This window comes from Lagenorhynchus albirostris, chromosome X, assembly GCF_949774975.1.
Source record: "Lagenorhynchus albirostris chromosome X, mLagAlb1.1, whole genome shotgun sequence".
In the NCBI taxonomy this organism is placed as follows: domain Eukaryota; kingdom Metazoa; phylum Chordata; class Mammalia; order Artiodactyla; family Delphinidae; genus Lagenorhynchus; species Lagenorhynchus albirostris.
The window spans coordinates 96,598,663-96,616,354 of record NC_083116.1 but is presented as its reverse complement, the minus strand read 5'-3'; the positions used below and the strand labels follow the sequence as shown (position 1 = coordinate 96,616,354).

At 48.6% G+C, this 17,692-nt stretch overlaps 1 long non-coding RNA gene across 1 annotated transcript in view; it reads left to right on the top strand.

Moving 5' to 3' along the window:
• Positions 1 to 17,692, top strand: part of LOC132513258 (uncharacterized) — a 132,320-nt gene that overhangs the window by 24,463 nt on the left and 90,165 nt on the right. Inside the window, exon 2 of the long non-coding RNA XR_009538426.1 lies at positions 13,280 to 13,412. This is a non-coding gene — a long non-coding RNA (uncharacterized LOC132513258). The remainder of the gene's footprint in view (positions 1 to 13,279; positions 13,413 to 17,692) is intronic.

Sequence of the window (17,692 nt, the reverse complement as noted above, 5' to 3'; positions counted from 1 at the left end):
ACGACCATAGGGCAGGCACTGTGCTAGGTACTTATTTTTCTCACGTGGCTTGGATTTACACTGCTTCCAGAAACCCTGCGAAGACCTTCCCCTCCACCCACAGACCCCAGCCTTGTTCCCACGTGACTCAAAGGCCCCTCCAGGTAAACATGCTTTCCTGGAGGTTATGGTACTTTTTCGGTCCGGGCCGGTGAGATGAAGGTAGGAAGGGCTCTTGGTGGCTTCTTCCCATCTGAGCTGCCTGTGTCACGGGGTGAGAGGTGTGTGTTCGAGGCGCAGAAAGGCAGCCTCCTTCCGCTGATTCTCGGCCTGCTTTCCTGGCGAGGTTTGCCCGTCGGCTGTCCATGACACGCCCCGCCAAGGAAAACAAAGCCGAGGGTCCAGCAGAGAAGCCGCTGGGTACAGAGTAGAAGCCTCTAAATAGCTCTTCAGCTCCAGTCTAAACCTCAGAGATGTGACTCTGGGGTAGGACAAAGGCTGCTGCGGAGCAGAATTGGGACAAACATATAACAGCGCAGGGATTCTGTAATTCCACTTAATCGCAGGTTTAGAAGAAAAGTGGCCTTCATGGGAGACTCTCAGAGTGCCCCGTGGTGGCAAGGCTTCATTTCACAGGGGGGTCCCCCGAGTCCCCTCCTCACAGGGGGCTGGGCCCCAGCAGCGAGAAGGCCCCTGTCCCAGGAGGGAAGATCCTGATTAACGTGCAAAGGGGACACCTCAGCGGCTGGCTTTCTGGGCGGCTGAGGCGGAAGGTGATTTATAGTGAGCTCTGCGGGACTGACTAGGGTGAGTGACGGGGAATAGGGGCCCATCCTCTGTGTGCATGCGTGCGCGCGCGCGTGCGCGCGCGCGTGCACGTGCACACTTTACACATCACGTCCACGGCACCAGATGGGGGTTGTGTGAGAGCTGAAAACATGTGGAGGCCTCTCACAGCCACTCTGCTGGCTGACGGTTTCTACTGGAGAAATTCTTCTCTCCGGAGAAAATATTTACCTACGGGTATCTCTTCAAGGAAGGAATGAGAAGGAAGGCAGGATTTTAGGGCGTTGTCCACTCAGCTGTTCTGAGTTAAGAGCTTCAGGGAAACAGATGAGGAGGTGCTTGCTCTGAGGGAGGTGGGAAGGACTGAGCCGCTTGGCCTCTGGTGTCTAAGCTCGCGTCTGTGCCGGCTGCAGCGGCCGGTGGGCCTGATTCCGGGGCGGAGGCTGTGGGCGGACACAATGGGAATGTGTGGATACATTCGGGATGTGCCCAAGATGCACATCTGCAGCATCATTCAAGCGTTTGTTGTAGACGTTTTGATGGGTTGCTCTGGGTAATTGCTCTAATATGCGGCTCTGTCCATCCTGGGGTGCGGGTACATCTTGTATCTACTGAACCAAGATGGTGAGGGAAGTGGTGTTATGTCTCTTTTTATTTTTACATAAATTATTTATTTGTTTATTTATTTATTTTTGGCTGCGTTGGGTCTTCGTTGCTGCGCGCGGGCTTTCTCTAGTTGCGGTGAGCGGGGGCTACTCTTTGTTGCGGTGCGCGGGCTTCTCACTGCTGTGGCTTCTCTTGTTGCGGAGCACGGGCTCTAGGCGTGCGGGCTTCAGTAGTTGTGGCTTGTGGGTTCTAGAGCGCAGGCTCAGTAGTTGTGGTGCACGGGCTTAGTTGCTCTGCGTCATGCGGGATCTTCCCAGACCAGGGCTCGAACCCGTGTGCCCTGCATTGGCAGGCAGATTCTTAACCACTGCGCCACCAGGGAAGCCCCTGGTGTTATGTCTTGAGGGGCAAGGAAGCCGCAGCTTAATCTTCCTGGAGGAGTCAGAGATGGATCAGGATGGGGTTTTTGGCTGCTGTGAGGACTGGCTGTTTCCATCTATGTGTCTTCCCCCAAAACAGAGTCTCTAGCTTCTGTAATAAACTCTTCGTATCACACATAGAACAGTGACCATTGCCAGCCACTCCCTAAGTCACCCATTGGAAATGTGGGGGTCCTGACCAGCTATCCCCTACCATCCTCATCAGTGTCACCATCCGTCCTATCAACATCCTCTCCCCCCATGCTTATTAAGTACATAGGATATGCCAACAATTATTCCAAATGCTTTAGAGACCTCATTTATCCCCCAAGACAGTCCTTTGGCAATACTGTTAGCATCCTGCGCTGGTTCATTGCAGGTGTCCCTGGGCCACAGGGGGCCTGCCGTTTGCTCAAACATTATTCTGGGTGTGTCTGCAAGGGTGTTTCTGGCTGAGGTTAACATTTGAATCCGGAGACTGAGTAAAGCAGATTGCTCTCCCCCATGTGGGTGGACCTCACCCAATCAGTTGAAGGCCTGACTAGAAGGAGGAGGCTGAGTAAGAGGGAACTTCATCTGCCTGACTGGTGAGCCGGGCCAGTGGTCTTCTCCTGCCCTCAGAGTGGAACTTATACCATCAGCCCTCCTGGGTCTTCAGCTGGCTGACTGCAGGTCTTGGGACTTCTAAGCCTCCATAATCATGTGAGTCAATTCCTCATAATAAATCTCTCTCTCTATATATGATATGTCCAGATAGCTATATAGATATATATATATATATTCTATTGGTTCTACTTCTCTGGAGAACTCTACTACATATCCGCATTTAATGCATAAGGAAACTGAGGCATGGAGAAGCGAATTCGTTGCACGGGGTCTTACTTAGGAAGTTAGGATTTGCACCCAGGCAGGGTGACTCCAAGGCCCTCCCACCTAAACCACTATTTCTCCTGCCCTCTGGCTCCTCGGCTTCTGCATATTCAAATAAGTCCTCAGCGTGGAGAAGCATGGGTCCCTGGGCCTGGCCACTAACTTGTGCCCCTTGCCCCATCCGAACCCCCCGGGGCCTCATCATGGAAGGATTAGTGAGAATTCCTGAGGTCTGTCTTGCCGCATCCTGGGTTCTCCAACCGCAGTCACCCTGAGAAGCCAGGTGATGTGGTGAAGCAGGAGGTGAGAGGGGGCTTGTGTCCAGCTAGCCATTGCCTTGTCATGGGGCCTTCCCCCCGTGCCTCTGTTTTGTCAGCTGGGAGAGGGGAGCTGGAGCCTCCCTGATCTCGGTGGCCCCTGAATCCTGAGATCCCGCAGGGCTGCGGCCTTCCAGGTGAATCATTAGGCAGCCCGAAGTGACCACCTCGGCCATTTCTCAGCCCGAGGGCTTGACAGGAAACTGCAGAGCAAGGAACATGGAGGCTGACAGTTCAGAGTCTGCAGCACTCTCTGCCCTTCACTGGGAGACTTTGGGCAAGTTCGTTCATCTCTCCCAGGCTGTTTCTGTAAAGTGGGGCTGATGCTACCGAGCCCGGGGATGGCAGCCGTGCTCACAGCAGGTGAGGCCGGCACCGCACTAAGATAAGTGGCTGCACTGTGGTCTGTGGTACGTCCTTCCTTTCCTGACTCGATTTATGTCAACATGGCTCATTTTCCCAGCCCGAGGACTCCAGGCGTCACCCGTTTCTCTCCCCTTCCCTTTCGGGAACCTGAGAAAGCCTTGAGAACACGATGGGAGCCGGCTCCTCCCTTAAAGAGTCAAGCTTACTTCCTCTCTTGATTTGCTCCCCCTCTTCCTTGTTTCCTGGCCCTTTTCCCTGATTCCTTTCATTTTCTCAACAAGCAGTTGCTAAGAAGCTCTCTACATGTGCGTTTATGCTGTTTCTTTCAAGGTCACGTTTCCACCAGCTTTCCGCATGTGAAGCAAACAGCCTTCCTTCTTCTCAGCCCGGTGTCACGTGGCTGCTTAAAACAGAGAGGAGGGTGGGGGCCGCCTCTACAAGGCTGTGTGTGTGTAGATGCAGAAACCCACATATGTATGCTTGTGTGCAGGGATACATGTGTGTATATCTAGGCACCCACATGTATATTTGTGCACGCGTGGACACCCACACGTGTGTATGCGTGAGCACATGTGGACACTATGTACACATGTGTGTATGTGAGGGCACCCATATATGCACCAACACCTCAACACGGTTCTCCAGCAGATGCACAAGTGAGTCTGATAAGTTTCTCTTCTCACCCTGCCCCCAAAGTATAAGATTGCCAGTGAAAATCAAGGCGTCTCTACTGGGCTTGAAGGAAGTAAGACGTGCCCGGGTAAAGTGAAGTATCCATTGCAGACAGTGCTCTATTCAACTCAAAACCAAGCATTTTGAGATGTCGCCTTCTCCCAGCTGGGGAAGAAAATTCTTAAATCAATCAAAGAAACCAAACAAGGTGGGGAAGACATACTGGGATCATGGATCAGAGGACTCAACATGGCAAGGATGCCAATTTCCTCTCAAATCAATCTATATATTTAATACAATTCCAATCAAAACCCCAGCAGGATTTCTTGCAGGTATAGACAAGCTGATTCTAAAATGGGTATGGAAAGGAAAAGGAAATAAAAGAGCCCAAAAATTTTGGAAAAAAGAAGAAAGTTGGAACAATCACACTACCTGATTTTAAGACTTACTATAAAGTTACAGTAAGACAGTGTCGTATTGGCAGAGGGATAGACACAGATCAATGGAAGAGAATAGAGAGTCCAGACATAGACCCACCAAAATATGGCCAATCGATTCTTGACAAAGGTACAAAGCTATTCAGTGGAAGGAGGACAGTCTTTTCAACAAATGGTGTAGGAGCAATTGGTGTAGGAACAAATGGTGTAGGAACAAATGGTGTAGGACATCCATAAGCAAAAAAAAGTGAACCTCAACCTAAACCTTACACTTTATATAAAAATTTACTCAAAATGGATCACAGGTCTAAATGTAAAGTGTAAAACTTATAAAACTTTTGGATGAAAATATAGGAGGAAATCTTCATGATCTAGGGTTAGGCAGAGTCCTCACACGTGAGACCAAGAGCGTAATCTATAAAAGAAAAATTGATGAATTGGACTTGATCAAAAGTGAACACTTTTGTTCTGTGAAAGACACTGTTAAGAGAATGAAAAAGCAACCTACAGACTGGAGAAAGTATCTGCAAATCACATATCCGACAAAAGACTTGTATACCAAATGTGTAAAAGAATTTTCAAGGCTTAACAGTAAGAAGACTAACAGCTTAATTAAAAATGGTCAAGAGACCTGAACACTTCATCAGAGGATAACAGATGGCAAATAAACAGAAAATGATGTTCAACATCACTAGCCATGAGGGAAATGATGAGATACACACTACCTACCTATCAGAATGGCTAAAATCAAAAAACATTGACCATAGCAAGTGCTGATGAGGCTGTGGAGCAACTGGAACTCTCGTAGGTTGCTGGTAGGAATATTAAATAGGACAGCCACTCTGGAAAACGGTTTGGCATTTTATTATAAAGTTAAACATACAATTTCCATATGACCCAGCAATCTCATGCCTCAGTTATTTACCCAAGGGAAGTAAAAATCTATGTTCACACAAAAATCTGTCCATGAATGTCCACAGCAGTCCTATTCCTAATCACCCCAAACTGGTAACAACCCAAATATTCATCAGCAAGTGAATGGTTAAACAAATGGTGATATACCCACATGATGGAAAGCTATTCAGCCACAAAAAGAAGTGGTTTATTGATATACTCAACTTAGATGAATCTTAAAGGCATTCTGTTGAGTGAAAGAAGCCAGTCTTCAACTGCTTAGATGCCGCGTGATTTCATTTGTATGAGGTTCTGGAAAAGATGACCCTATAGTGACAGGGAATGGATCAGTGGTTGCAAGACATTAACGGTGGGGGAGAGCTTGGCTACAAAGGGGGGTAGCACAAAAAATTGTTTGGCATGATGGAAATGTTCTATATCCAGATCGTGGTAGTGGTTATGAGAATCTATACACGTGTTAAAATTCACAGAACTGTACACACACACACAGACACACAGACACTGAGGGGTGTCCCTTAATGAATTGAACATCCTGTACCATTTATCTACTTGAAGGAGTCATGATTTCTTTCCTCTTTTTTTTTTTTAACTTAGTGGTTTATTTTTACTTTATTTTTTTTTGTCTGAGCGGCATGTGGGATCTTAGTTCTCCGACCAGGGATTGAACCGGTGCTCCCTGCAGTGGAAGCGCAGAGTCCTAACGACTGGACCGCCAGAAAAGTCCCAAGGGGACCCTATCTTTTAATCCTAAGTGGGCCATGTGGTCTCTGGAAGAACCAGTGTACTTATGGACACATCAGAACAGAATGTTTGAAATTGAGACTGACCACAGGACACCTAGGGCCCACGGTGGTCCTGCCCTGACAGTGTCTCTGGCTGGCCAGTTACCCCTCCTGGAAGCTGCGTCTGTCCCCTTTGGAACCCTCTTTCTTGCCCTCCCCCCCGCCTCAGAAAAGGGGAGAGCCATGGTGGAAATGCGACTCCTGATAAACAGATAAGCAGATGAGGACTGGCAGAAATTAGGCTCCTCAAAGCAATCAGGCTGAAGATAAAACAGAGATTTAATGAAAATTGAAAATCCAATCCATATTACGTAGCCATTAAAAATGATGTTTACCACGAGTTTGGAATAACATGAAAAATGCTTGTATCACTACGTTGAGAAAGAAAAGAGCAAATTACCAAATTGTGTGTACAGTTGATCACAATTATGTTTTAAAAGACGTATAAGTAAAAAGACTGGAGCTAAACATACCCTGATGCTGGCAATGACTGACTTTCGGAGGGAAGATGCCCCTCCCCCCACCATTCTGTACTTTATAGATTCCAAATATTTTCTAGAACGACTGCCTACATCTAATTTAACTTAATCTTTAAACTTAGAAAATAGGATGTTGGGACTTTATATTAAAAATGCAATTTGGAGCACTAGTGCTATATGAGTAAGTGATCAGATATTTATTTGGTACTTATCAAGTCCTGAATCCTTTGCACAATTAAACCGTCACTGCCAAGTCCCCAACCCCCTCCTTGGAGAGCCTCTCCAACACACACAATGTCATCGTCTGTGCACTGCATTTGTGACCAAGTGCCTTATCGAATAACTAAGGCAAGCTCGAGGATCTGGCGCCAACATCATTGACAAGCCAGCTTCCTTTTGACAATTTCCCCAAGACAGACATCCTCTAATAGACCCACGCCTGGGCCGCAGAGGGCCCCAGTTAAAACTCTGGTCTCTGCCATCAAGTTGCAGGCTCCTTGTGACTCGGGCCCAGCCCCCAGAGCTCATCAAACATGTCCCCTTTTGTGTCTGGTGGCCCACTCTCTCATCGGCAGCTTCCCCTGATTGACAGCGCCCACCTGTCAATCACAGGCCCAGCTCAACGGCCTTTGAGGAGTTAATGTGCCTTCCCTGACATGGGCATTCTTCCCCTCGGGGCTAAGACCTCTCCCAGCCTCCCCGCTATGCCCCCGGAGTGTCCTGCAGGCCTCTCACAATGCCTGGCCGCCTTCATTAGCCCTGTGGGCCTCCTGGGCCCCTTCTCTGTGCGAGGTGTCATTCACACTGATCCCCGCCCTCCAAATTCAGTGTTAGGCCACCTGACCCCTGTCAGCAACAATTTCTGTGACACGACTCAGTGTGGGAAAGGCCAGTGACACTTTCTAGACAGATCAGGCCCCACTCGGCCTCCTTTCACCCTGCCCATCTCCTGCTGCCGCGCCCTCATGCGGCGGCCCAGATGGCGACTGGGGAGACTGCTGGGGCCCGCCTGGAGTGCACGTCCTCCTGAGGTCTGCTCTTGAGTCTCAGGTCCCTGGAGAGGAGTCTAGAAAGGACTTTATCATCCCTTGTTAACCGCAAAAGTCGGCACCAGCCAAAACAGGAGAAGCAGGCATGGGGCTGAATCCGCAGTAGTGGAGGGAAATTCAGCTGAGCCCCAGAAAGAGGGAGGGGGGCTCAGAGCCCCTGCTGGGCAACAAGAAAGAGGGGGTAGAGCAGAGCCCAGAGTGTCAGAGAGAAAGGGAAGGAGTGGGAGGAGGGGGGAGGGGGAGGTGCAGAGGGGGAGGAGACCAGCTTTGCGGGCAGGCCACGTTCTGAACTGGCAAGAGAGAGTTGCCAAACTCCAGAAACTCCCAGTCTAACTGGGAAGACAGTTGAAATATACTGTGGTTGAGTGCCCTAAAGGGGGGAGATATAGGCCGTCATGGATTCCAGAAAAGGGACTCGTCCTGAACCAAGTGTTGGGTGATAAGTAGCAGCTGGCTGGGCAAAAGAACAGGGAAGGGTATTCCAGGTGGAGGGAACAGAAGGTGTGAAACCACCCGCTCTAGGGTTCTTCCATTTTCTCCCAGAAGCACCTTCGAGGAGCTAGCCTGGGAACTTGGCTCCCCTTTCATTTTCTACCTAAGATCATTGGTGATGAGCCCACGTGCCCCGTGGGTTTCTGAGCCTGGGGGTCTCGGATATTTTGCAAAAACCTCCCCTACCCCGTTGGATGGTGTCACTATTGCCGAGTAGCAAACCACTCCGAAGCCTGGTGACTTAAAACAAGCATTTTATGCTGATCACGGATTCGTGGGTCAGGAATTTGGACAGGGACGGCGTGTCTCTGCTTTACAATGACTGGGACCTCAGCTGGGAGATTAGAGGGCTGGGGTGACACAAACGGCTGGGGGCTGGAATCATCTGGAAGCTCCTTTAGTCACAAGGCTAGCACCTGAGATGACTTGAAGGCTGGGCTCAGAGGGGCCTGCCAAACTGCATGCAACATCTAGGATGCCTCTCGTGTGGCTTGGGGTCTCACAGCATTGCGGCTGGGGTCTGAGAGGAAGTGTCCCTGGAGGTGACACGTAGAGAGAGAGGGTCTTGATGGGGAGACCCAGGTGGAAGCTTCACGGCCTCAGCTGACCTCGCCTGGGAGGTCATTCACTTCCGCTGCGTTCTGTTGGTTCCAAGTGAGTCGCTGGGCCATGTCAGATTCAAGGGGAAAGGATGTCGATGCCACCTCTGGATGGGAGAGGGGTCAAAGAATTGGCAGGCTTGTTTAAAACCTCCCTGAATGATGCCTATGGGCTAGTTCTGTCCTCTGTCAGACACTGGAGGCTTTTTGTGATGGCAACGTTAAAAAAAGACACCCAAGATTTCCTAAGAGTGCCATTGAGGGGTTTATTAGGGGCAAAGCCCGGATCGAAGAGTCACACATTATTTGAATGACAGCTTGAACCATGACAGCCATCAGCAGCAAGTTCATTCCAGAGGGAGCTTAATGCACACATCAGCTCAAATAAATGTCTGTTCCATCTGTTGACGGGAACAGCAAATGCAGAGGGTCGTGTACATAGGGAAGGGAGGAAGCGCTTAGAGAAAGGGAAGAAGTAAAGCAGCTATACTCCAATAAGAATTAATTAAAAAAAAAAAAGAAAGAAAAAGGGAAGGACAAGAGAGGCATTTTACTAATTAGCAAGATGGGAGAGGTGCGCCCCTTTCGAAGACCCGCTCATAAAAGAGCCGTAGGAGGGGTCAGAAAGCGTTCAGGCTTTCAGGCTTGGGCAACCACATGGCTTTAGATGGGTCACTTTGGCTTTCTGGTCTCTGTTCCCTCATCTGGAAGGTGAGAAGACCAGATGAAGTTCTGTGAGGTTAGTCTAAGGTTACTCTTGATTTTAACAAAAAGGAGCGGCATCCAGTAGGTCAAGGGTAGTGTGGCTAGTACGGGGGCCATCCTTCAGTTCAGGGGGCTTCGCCAAGCCTGCCAGCATGGTCCCGGGTAAGAAATCAGCCAAGCAGAAGCTGGGTCCGTGCCCTCGAAATGCTGCATGTTTGAGGCCCCAGCCAGAGTAGACAGAGGCCCCAGGAATCCAGCACCATGGTTTCAGGGTGTGTTTCCTTTGTGAAGAATCCCATTACAGGGCACTGTTGAAATTGACATTAAAAAGAAGAAAAGAGAATTCCTCTGTACCTTCCATGCAGTTTAGGGAGCAAAAACTTGGCAATTATTCTAAGCTGGCAAAAGAGCCATGTGACAGATGATTTTTAAAAATACTGAATGGAGTTCCTTGACACACCCCAGGTGGAATCCGGCCAGAGGTTTCCTCCATGTCTGGATCAGCTCCCCCTTGAGGCTCCCACACAGGATCCTGCAAAGCCAACGGGGACCGCAAGACCAATACACCACTGGCACCTTCTGGAGGCCTGAGGAGTCGATGGAGTCATATGCGAAAAGGCTGGCCCCATTCTCCTAGCCTCAGGCTCTGAGTTCCAGGTCAGGACCTGGGAGAAAGGCAGAATCTTGGCTGATGCAAAAGGTCATCACACAAAACGGATAGGAGGAGGGGAGATTTGCTCCCAGCAGGGTGGGGACCAGAAGCCCGCCCACCTGGCATTTCCTAAGGTCCCTCTGCCTCTGCAGATGCCCAGGTTTCCTCCTCGTGGAAGATGATATTTTCTAACAAGAGCTCTCATTCATCCCAAATGCTCTTTTACAATGTAAGGTAGAGGGGGATCTGTGTCCCCTCCTCCTTGAATCTGGTGGCCTGTGACTACAGCTGAAGTGACACTGTCTGACTTCCGAGTCATTAAAGGCCAGCGAGTTTCCTCCTGGTTCTCTCTTGGGATTCTGGCTCTTAGAACCCAGGGACCATGCTGTGAGGACACCCAAGACACACGGACAGGCCCACGCGTAGGTGTTCCAGCTGATGGCGCCTGCTGAGGTCCAGGCCAAAAGCCCCTGGATGTATGACTGGGGGAGCCTCCAGGTCATTCCAGGCCCCAACCTTTGAGACAGGCTCAGCCTTCAGGTCTTCCCAATTGAGGCCCCAGCCATTATGAAGCAGAGACAAGCTGCCCCTGTTATACCCTTTCCAATTTCCTGACCCACAGAATTTGTGAGCAAAATAATATGATGTGGTTTTAAGCCAGTAAGTTCAGGGCTGTTTGTTACACAGCAGTAGTAACTGATATATCTCGGAACTGGCTGTAAACCAGTATTTCTCAAACTGTAGTCCTTGGACTGCTTACAACAGAATTGTGGCTGGGTGGCAGGGAGATTGCTAAAAATGCAGGTCTTGGCCCCCCAGACCCAGGGAATTGGAATTTCTGGCGAATGGGATCAGAAAATGGATGTTTAAAACAAACACCTCTACATGATTATTCTTAGGTATATTGGTGTAGACAGCACCATTAGTGCCGGGTTAGGGAAACGACCTTGAAAACGATTGTCTTGGTTGTTGTTTGGACTGCAAGTTACAAACCAACTCTAGCTAACTGCAGCTCCAAATGAGACTTTCCTAATGGAAGGAGATAAACCTCTCACTTCCTACTTCTCTGTGTGTCCCCTTTATGTCTCCCTCTCTTGCAGATTAACCATCTCTCCTCCATGCCTCCTTGCAGCCGTGTGTGGTCACATGATCAAACTGAGATGTAATGAGAAAGGTCATGTGGCAAATTTCTGGGAGCTTTCCTTCAAAGACAGCTGATAGATGTAGAGAATGGATTTGAGGACATGGGGAGGGGGAAGGGTAAGCTGGCATGAAGTGAGAGAGTGGCATGGACGTATATACACTACCAAATGTAAAATAGATAGCTAGTGGGAAGCAGCCGCATAGCACAGAGAGACCAGCTCGGTGCTTTGTGACCACCTAGAGGGGTGGGATAGGGAGGGTGGGAGGGAGGGAGACGCAAGAGGGAAGAGATATGGGAACATATGTATATGTATAACTGATTCACTTTGTTATAAAGCAGAAACTAACACACCATTGTAAAGCAATTATACTCCAATAAAGACGTTAAAAAAAAAAAAAAAAGACAGCTGACATGTATCCTTTGCCCCCTTTTCTACCTGTCCTCCATTCTGCTGGCTGGAATGTGGACATGGAAGCTGGAACTGGAGCAGCCATCTTTGACCAAGAGGTGACCTTGGGAATGGAGACCATGCACACTTGAGTGACAAGATAGTAGGAACCCAGATCTCTAAGGACTAGGTGGAATAGGGCCACCTTACCAGTCCTGGGCTTCATTCTTCTGGACTTTTGTGCATGAAAGAAGGAAACTATCTTGTTTAGGCCACTGTGACTGGTTACTGTTACTTACAATTGAAAGTCACCTTCATTGGTGCACATAACAAATGCCATGAGAGGAAACCTCTAAATGATTTGGTACCTAGGGCCAAGGGCTGAATGAGGACTGCCAGGGTCCCCTAGAACATGGGTCTAGAACAAGCTGAAGTCAGGTAACCCTCCTAGACCTCGAAGCACACCAGGAAAAGCCGGCTGGGCTTCAAGCTCTTTCCACAACCCATGGGGTTGTTTAAGACATTGCTGACAGGCTAGCTGCTGTTTCCAGGCTCCCCTGAGGAGCTAGATATCATCTATCAAAGCCAACTGGATTCTAGGTGCCCAGGAGAGACTGAGATCTCCTGGTGGCAGGTGCTAAAGGTCTAGCTTCAAATTTAGGTCTGTGCCGAGGACCTCATTAGGGCTGAACTTTCATCTAATGAGTCTAATATTTGTTTATAATAATAGATACCATTTAATGAGCGCTCCCTCTATGCTAGGCAAAGCGGTGAGCACTTAGCACACATGATTTCATTTACTCTCACAGCAAGTCTATACAAAAAAGTTTCTCTTATCAGCAGCATGAGAAAACAGTCTCAGAGGGGTTACAAGTAATGAGCCCAAGGTCACACAGATAGCAAGCAGAGGAGCTGGAACTTGGACCCAATCTCGGTGATTCCAAAGCTCAGGGGTTAACATTTCAGTGACCTTCCGGAAACCAACTCTCTTCCCTTCCACCTGACTGGAGCCAGTTCTCCAGGGGAGAACTGTCCCCAGGGGACAGAAACCTAGGACACTCCCAAAGATCTGGCAACTTCTGCCTGGACGGGGTTCTTTAGCAAGGCCACAGATGAAAGAGAACATGCTGGAACAGGCTCGGGCAAGAGGGCAATGCCTCTGAAAGGGGTTTGTAAAGTTTCGTTGGTCCAGGGCTCAGAGAGGGTTGGAGAGAAAGGATTATTGGCCCAAAGCCACCGCAGCCACCTGTGCAAGGAAGCTGGGTGTATGTTTGCGTCAAGCATAATAGCGAGCGAATCCAGCCAGGGGTAACTGCTCTGGGGAATTTATCAATCTTGGAAGCATCCCGGTTTTCATGTGAATGATTACTAATTGCTCATTCTAGAAAGCTAGAAGCCCCTCTCTCCTCTCACCTTTACCTTCACCCCACTCCCCACCTCAACTTCCTGGCTTGCAAACCACCAATTAGGAGGCAAGCTGCTAATTAATACTAATTAACAGGGCTACTTAAAGCAAATGCTATTTAAAAAGCCAAGTGTTTATTACCGAGTTAAATTGGAAAAGTCATGCCAAGTTTACGCGGCTGCCCTGATGTCCTTCCATCTATCACCTTTCTTTCCAGACCCTTCCTCCTCTGGCCACTGCATGTATCGCTCTGATGTGTCTCTGAAGATGGGGACCCTGCCTCTCTGGATGGCTGTCATCAGCTGCCTTCTCCTGGAATAAATGCTTTTGTGGAAGCAGAGGACCTTGAGGTCAGTCTACTGAGGATGGTGGCGGAGTTGGGAAACCTCACGGGGTCTTCTGAAGGTAGTCTTGGGGGGTCTGGGTCTTGCAGTCCAATCTGGACACCCTCATCCCCAAACCCTACTGCGTCCGTGAGTTTCTGTACGTCCGAATGAAGTCAAATCAGAGACATCCACGAGATGTTTCCGGCTGTCCAGGCACACGGAAGAATGGTACTTCCTGGCCTGCTGTGGTTGAGTGGAGCCATGTGACCAGTCATGGCCAATGAGTTACGAGCAGGAAGTGACCCTGCTTTCCTTTGCCACTATGGATGGGAATATTCTAAGTAGCAGCCCATCAACCAGTGTCCTGGAGTGAGGGCAAGATAAAGCAAGACCCTCAGCGAACCCCAAATGGGCATATTGTGTGTGTGTGTGTGTGTGTGTGTGTGTGTATGAAAAATGAATCTTTGTTGTGTTAAGTCACTGAGAATTTAGGGGACCATTTACTACTGCACCAGAGCCTAGCACTTACCATAGTGGTCCTTAACCTCTTGGCGTTTTGGGTCCATTTTCCAGTTTGGGAATTCTTATTAACATACTCGAAGGGATTAGGGATCTCACAGGACACTAAACAGGTCTACCATGGACACGAGTAACTCCCTACTTCAGTTTTTCAATGTCTTTACAGGCACCCACAGCTATGACTCTTGAGCTCTGCACCCTTGGCATTAGTCAGTGCTCACCCATTGCAGATAATCACCATTTCCTCAGAGCTGGCTTGCCACACGCCACACCTCCTTCCCATGCTTCCAACCGCAATGCCTGACCTGCTTAGAACCGTGTTCTGTCTGACATGGCGCCAGGAGAGTTTCATTCTCCAGCGTTACTCACCTGTAACGTGGGAACACACCTCTTCCCCCAGGCCACAGTGGCTACCCAGTACACTTCCAAGCAAGCGATCCCAGAGATCACAGGAAAGAAAGGCTCCCGAACCAAGATAGAGAGCTCAAATCACACAGGATTGTGAAGCCACTGAAAATACAGCAAGACACAAAGAGAGGTGCGGCAGACTCAAACACTTAGGACAGGGTACCAGCATCCTGCATCCTGGGGTGGGCAATGCTTTGTCTTTCTCTGCTGCCTCCGCCTTCCCCGCTGATGGTGTGGGTATGAAACCACAGTTGAGGTTTGAGGTGCACAGAAATCTGGAATGTGCCTGGGGCCAGTGTCGCACTCATGCTCAATTGGAGAGATGCAGAGACAGCATGCCCGGCCATGGCTGCCCGTCTCCAATTAGCCCGGGGAGCAGCCAGGGTTATTTGCATTTCTTGGACACATGGGGCCAGAATGAGTGTTACCAATGGGTGGCTGAATATTGAGTGCCTCGTATGCCTCATGTATATTTAGTTTATTATGAATATTTAGTGCCTCGGGTGCCTTAAATATATTTAGCGCCTCATGAATATTTCGTGTCTCTTGTATATTTAGTGCTTCATGAATATTAGGAATCTCTTGCTCCTTCCACCTCTTTTTATCTCTGTTCACCTATCTGCTCTACGTCATCTGCGTAACATCTATCCCTGGTTACGAACTTACTTATCAGTGACATTTTATCCAGCCCTCTTGTTTACTTGTCTTCCTTGGCAGACTTGGATATTCTCAAACAGTACAGCAAAAACACATTACGTCAGTTGTAGCTAGAGCTAAATTGTCTGTCTTGGTCAGAATTTTCTTCTATGACGTCTACGGGGTGCTTCAGCCCACTGCCCGTGCACTTTCGAGGCGTATCTACACAACCAGCCAGCAAGGTTGGCCTTCTTACGCTTACTTTCCATATGGGGACTTTGAAACACAGAGAGGTTTAGAAACTTTCCAGAGGCCACACAGCTCATAAGAAGCACAGTCAGAACTTGAACTCAGTTCCATTGAATGTTCTCTGACATCACGTCTTGGGGCTTTCGTCTCCACAGCATCAGCTTGATGCTTCCCATCTTATCACCTCCACAGCTTCTACTAGGGTCCAAGCTGCTAGCACCCCTTCACCGGGCTACTGCCATACCCAACTCGGCCTCCCCTCCCCCTCCCACTAATCCAATCTATACACAGTTTCCAGAAAACAACACACATCTGATTACATCACATCCTCACTTAAACTCTCCAATGGCTTCCCTTTGTTTTCCAAGTAAAGATCCATGACCTACAACTTACTACAAGGTCAGCATGGTCTGGCCTCTGCTGACCATCCCAGCCTCTCTCTCACACTGTCCCCCTCACTGTCTTCTGGCCACACACCGATCCCCTATCAGTTCTCAAATACGCCATGTTACCTCCCATCACAGGACATTTGCACATGCTGTGCTTTCTGTCTGCAATGCTTTTCCCTTCCTTCTTCATCTAGTTCATGCCCACTTGTCCTGATATCTCAGCTTGCATGCCCTTCCTCCAAGAAATTCCCCTGACGCCTCTAGTCTAGGTCACTTTCCTAGTGTACAAATTCCTTCCCTGCAGAGGACCGGTGTCAGTTTACCATTATATTTGCATTGGTGTAATTATTTACTAGCCTCTTCCGTGACCTGCAAGTGCTCTGAGATCAGTGACATTAGGCCTTTGCTCCCCACTGTATCTCTAGGGCCCTCTCTACAGGTATTTGTTGTTGTCAATGCAGATTATTTTCCTGGGGAAGTTGCCAGAGCCCCTGTCTCAGCTCATCCTCAGCTAGTAGTCCCTCTCTCATGAGGGAGAGGACTACCTCTTTGCCTTACCTGGAATCAGAATTGATGGCCATCTGTGTAGTGTGACCTCAAGTGTTCTCAGAAGTACCCTCCCTCCCATTACTCTGCTGAAAAGTTCCATGACAAAATCATGCCTTCGGGATGGAGTCTTCTGTGAAAATACAAATCTCTCTGAGAGAAATTTCACATAAAGCTGTAGGACCTACTGACCAGAGACTATATGCCAGGCACTTACCACCCATAATGCATGTTAGTTATCTCTTGCTGTGTAACAAATTACCTCCAAACTTAGAGGCCTAAAACAGCACACATTCATTATCTCACAGATTCTGTGGGTCGGGAACCCAGGTGTGGCCTAACCGGGTTCCTCTGGCCCAGGGTCTCTTGTGAGGTTGCAGTTAAGGTATCAACCAGAGCCAGAGGCTCTCCTGGGTGGTGGTTTGGGTGGGGGGCGGTGTCTACTTCCCAGCTCACCCACGCGACTGGCGCCAGTCTCGGGTCTTCACTGGCTATTGGCTGGAGATATCAGTTCCACACCACCAAAGGCAGCTCACAACATGGCAGCCGGCTTCCCTCAGAGTGACTGAGCAAAAGAGAGGGTGGGCAAGATGGAAGCCAAGTCTTTCTATAGCCTAATCCCAGAAGTGACATCTCATCATTTCTGCCATATTCTATTTCTATTCGTTAAAACTGAGTCAACAGGTCTGACACTCAAGGGGAAGGGATTACACAGGGGCGTGAATACCAGGAGATGGAGGTCGTGGGAGCCATTGGAGAGGCTGCCTACCATACATCAGTTCTCATTCTCCCAGCAGCCTTATAAGGGACTTTTGTCTTCATTTCAAAGGGGAAAAAGCTGGTTCAGAGAGGGTAAGTGTGATGGTTAGATTTTATGTGTCAACTTGGCTAGGCTATAGTGCTCAGTTGTTTGGTCAAACCCCAGTGTAGATGTTGCTGTGAAGGTATTTTGTAGACATTATTAACATTTCCAATCGGTTGACTGTAAGTAAAGGAAGTTACCCTTGATAATGTGGGTGAGCCTCATCTAATCAGTTGAAGACATTAACAGCAAAACCAGTTTTCCCAGAGAAGAAGGAATTCTGCCTTAAGACTGTAGCATAGAAATCCTGCCAGAGTCTCTAGCCTGCTGGCCTGCCCTGTACATTTCAGAGTCAAGACTACAGTGTCAATGTGGTATATATATATACAATGGAATACTACTCAGCCATAAAAGAGAATGAAATAATGCTATTTGCAGCAACATGGATGGACCTAGAGATGATCATACTGAGCGAAGTAAGTCAGCTGGAGAAAGACAAATATATGATATCACTTATATGAATCTAAAAAAAAGTGATACAAATGAACTTATTTACAAAACAGAAACAGACACACAAACATAGAAAACAAACTTATGGTTACCAAAAGGAAAAGGGGGGGATACATTGGGAATTTGGGATGAACAGATACACACTAGTACTGTATATGAAATGGGTAACCTACAAGGACCTACTGTATAGCACAGGAAACTATATTCAATAACTTGTAATAACCTATGATGGAAAAGCGTCTGAA